Source organism: Chinchilla lanigera, unplaced genomic scaffold (genome assembly GCF_000276665.1).
Source record: "Chinchilla lanigera isolate Chin_1 unplaced genomic scaffold, ChiLan1.0 scaffold00054, whole genome shotgun sequence".
Lineage (NCBI taxonomy): Eukaryota > Metazoa > Chordata > Mammalia > Rodentia > Chinchillidae > Chinchilla > Chinchilla lanigera.
In genome coordinates this window covers 16,673,498-16,676,876 of record NW_004955455.1, presented here as the reverse complement: position 1 = coordinate 16,676,876, position 3,379 = coordinate 16,673,498, and the positions used below count along the sequence as shown (strand labels likewise).

The 3,379-nt window shown below is 49.1% G+C and overlaps 1 long non-coding RNA gene across 3 annotated transcripts in view; it reads right to left on the bottom strand.

Annotated features, from left to right (window-relative positions):
• The window catches only part of LOC106149862, a 17,261-nt gene extending 14,554 nt beyond the window's left edge, over positions 1-2,707 (bottom strand). Inside the window, exons 1-2 of one of the 3 annotated variants that reach the window (XR_001236312.1) lie at positions 2,409-2,707; positions 1,646-1,755 (exon numbers count right to left, since the gene is read on the bottom strand). This is a non-coding gene — a long non-coding RNA (uncharacterized LOC106149862). The remainder of the gene's footprint in view (positions 1-1,645; positions 1,756-2,408) is intronic. The other 2 variants (XR_001236310.1, XR_001236311.1) reach the window with 2 other exon arrangements.
• Positions 2,708-3,379: the final 672 nt, after the last annotated feature.

Below are 3,379 nucleotides of genomic sequence, written 5' to 3'. Positions count from 1 at the left end.
TTGAGGGATCAGCCAGGGGCTCACGCATGAACCCCGTGAACCTCCCTTCCTCTCTGGTCTTGGACGTCACCTCCAGGCTGCAGCGGCGAAGCAAGCTGTGCGGAGATGGGGGAAGGTGTGCGATAGGAGTGCAGTACCTTGGTCCACACTGTGGTGCTGGGCTCCCTTCGGCAAGTACCCGGGTGTCTGTTTTCATCTCCATAAAATGAGAGCAAGCTGGAATCCTTTTGCCAGGGTTGTCAAGAAGGTTAAATGAAACAATCTACCTGCGTGTGTTTAGCATTGCTCCAGCACACAGTAGATGCTAAAAAAAGTTCACTTCTCGTGTCCTTTAATTAACGAAGCTCTATATTTAAAATGGGGCCTACAGATTCAGAGCAGGAGCAGCGCGTGGTGGGGATGTGTGGGCAGGAGAGTCGGGAGGCAGGCGAGGAGGCCGCACTCCCGATGGGCTGAGGATGGGCAGCGCAATTCTAATTTCTCCGCAAAAGCTGCAATTTGCCAGCCCTTTTAATTATTATTTTTTATTATAGATACAAATTAAAAATAAACTGTGTGTCTCAATCACAGCAGGGATTAAAATTGTTCCCTAATTGTTATCTTTGAATCAATCTAGCTTTCATTAGCTCTGCTTCCCAAGGTGTAATTGAGGTATGTGTGTCTCTCTGTGTGTGTGTGTGTGTGTGTGTGTGTGCGCAAATCTCCTTGGTTTGCAAAGAAGGCACCTACCTTGATTCAGAGCACCCAGTTATCTTTTTCCAATTCCACTTTCTGCCTTCTTTGCCAAAGACTTTGAGGGGCAGTACATTTGAGAGACCTTGGAACAGGAAGTTCCCATTTCTATCTCACTATTCCTAATTTTACCCCCAAATCAGTGTACCAGTGCCTATAATCCCACCTCTCTGGGAATCAGAGACAGGAGGATTGCTAATTCTAGCTCAGCCTGGAAAACTTAGAAACTTATTGAGACCTAGGATCAAAATAAAATAATTTAGTAAAGGGGCTGGGATACAGCTTGGTGTGGAGGCCCTGGGTTCAATTCCCAGTACAGAGAAAAACAGTCAGTGTACCATGCATTTTGCTAAGGGCGGGGCTAGTGACTGGAAATCAATACACTGGTCCTTACTAAGCTCAGTTTCTCCCTACATCTGCAGTGTGGACTGTGAGCTCTACCAGGGCTGGGGTTCTGGTCTGCCTTGTTCGCTGTTGTATTCCTAGCACCAAGACCGGTGCCAGGAACTCAACTGGTTCTCGTCATTTAATCCAAGCAGGTTGGGACTAGGAGCCTCTACCCGAAGGGTGTTGCTCACAGACGCATGGCACCGGGCACGGAGATAGACAACAATGGCAAAGCCATAGCGGTGCTTGCATGCAGGTGGCAAGAAGCTGTCAGCCTCTGTTAGTACGTAGTGCAGCAAGACACAGCTCCTAAGATTTCCATCCCTGATATCGCAGCTCAGGTGGGCAGCAGGACTCTGCTTGCCCTTAACTTGTATTTCAGTGCTCATTCTTACTAGAGGTCATGCATTAAGCCTTTGTTGTCTACACTGATGTTTCGCAAATGTCACTGTTAATTCTCAGGCACTTTTCCCATGCAGATTTTACAGATGAGAACACTGAGGCCACAAAAGAGAAAATCACTTACCCACTCACACAGCTGGAGAGTGATGGGCTGGGATTCGAACTCAGGTCTGCCACATTCCTAATGCCCTTGGTCTCTCTTCCTTCCCTTGCCATCTTCAACTCATTTATTTACTGCAAATAAGCAAAGTAAGGACTGTTGGCGCCAAGTTTTAGACGAAAGGAAGAGGCCGACAGGAGTCGTATCAGTTGCCTCGGGGTGGGCAGTGTTACACGTCACGTGCAGGAGGACCTCTTCTGAGTCCCCAGCACGTTGGGTGTGGATCTCTACCAGGGCAACACCTGCCTTCCTGCGCTGGGTGTCCAGTCAGACGGAAGTGCAGGAATGAGGACTTTGGAGAGAGAGAGAAAGAGAGAGACGCAGAGACAGAGGCAGAGACAGAAGCAGAGACAGAGACTAAGAACTGCAGACTGAATTTAATAAGGAAGTTTCAGATAAGGGGACAGAAGGCCGCACTGTGCTTGCCCTGAGAAGCTCAGCAGAGGTCACAGTCACTGGCAATGCGAGATTTTCCAGGGAGCACTTCCTCATTCCTGTTTTGCATACAAATTCTGTGAGCACCGGAAGTGTGTCAGATCTGCTAGAAGGGCCTCGGGTCGGCAGGAATTTCTGGGGTTACAGCAGGAAGCAAAAGAAGCAAAAGGAAGTTCTGGGGATACAGCAGGAGTCTGCGATCTAATCCAGAAAAGCGATTTCACAAAACCTTTCCAGCAGTATGAAACATCTAACTGTGATCAAATGTAGGAGGGAGCAGCCGGGGAGTTACCTGAGACTGTAAGGAGGGGAGGCACTCCCCAGGGCGGCAGGTGGGTGCGTGTGTTCAGAAGAGTCGCGCTGCAGGAGAGTTAACTAGGGGACGCGCTGTTCAGGCAGAGGACGCTGCTTGTGCAAACCACTCCAGGCAGCAAAGACCAAGGTCCCTTGAGAAACAGAAAAGCTACTGTTAATGCAGCTTAGAGAGCAGGAAGACAAATGTGCAGGGGCCAGGTGGGAGACAACAGGGAGCCCCTGAAGGGCTTGAGGCCAAGTGTGAAAGGCGTGGACAGCAGCGAGGAGCTGGGAGGCCTGTGAAGTAGCTATGACACCTGTCCAGGCACACAGGCACGGTGCAGAGAGGCGGGGAGCAGGTACGAGCACCAGCGGGGAGCTGAACCCGTAGGTATGGGTCTGAATGAGCAGAAGGATACAGCAGAGAAGAGTAACTGCGTGGAAATCCATCGGAATACGTTGAAGAATTGCACAGACATTATTTTGAGGGAAGGAAGCCGACTCACACGCATATGTAATATATAAGTATGTTTACACCGAGCTGTAGAACGGCAGAAACAGCTCGGTGAACACAGAAGTGAGACTCATGGCTGACTGCTTTTTCCCGGCTGGAGACTTCGAGCCAGTGTGCTCAGCTCTGTGGGACTTTGGCAATCCCCACATAATGGTGAAGAATGAGCAACAGCAAGAAAATATAAAGGAAACTTCTTGTTTCTAATAGATAAACAGAAATGAAAAGCAGTGCCACAAAAAGTGAGGAGGACAATGTAAAGAATGATTACTTTGCCAGGAGCGGTAGTCCATGTCTCTAATCCCAACCACTTGGGAGGCTGAGGCAGGAGGTTTGCAAGTTGAAGCCCAACCTGGGCAATTTAGGGAGACCTTGTCTCCAAGTAAAAAATAAAAATGGCTGGGGATGTAGTTCAGTGCTCGTTGGGTTCAGTGTCCAGTACAAAGGAAAAAAGGATG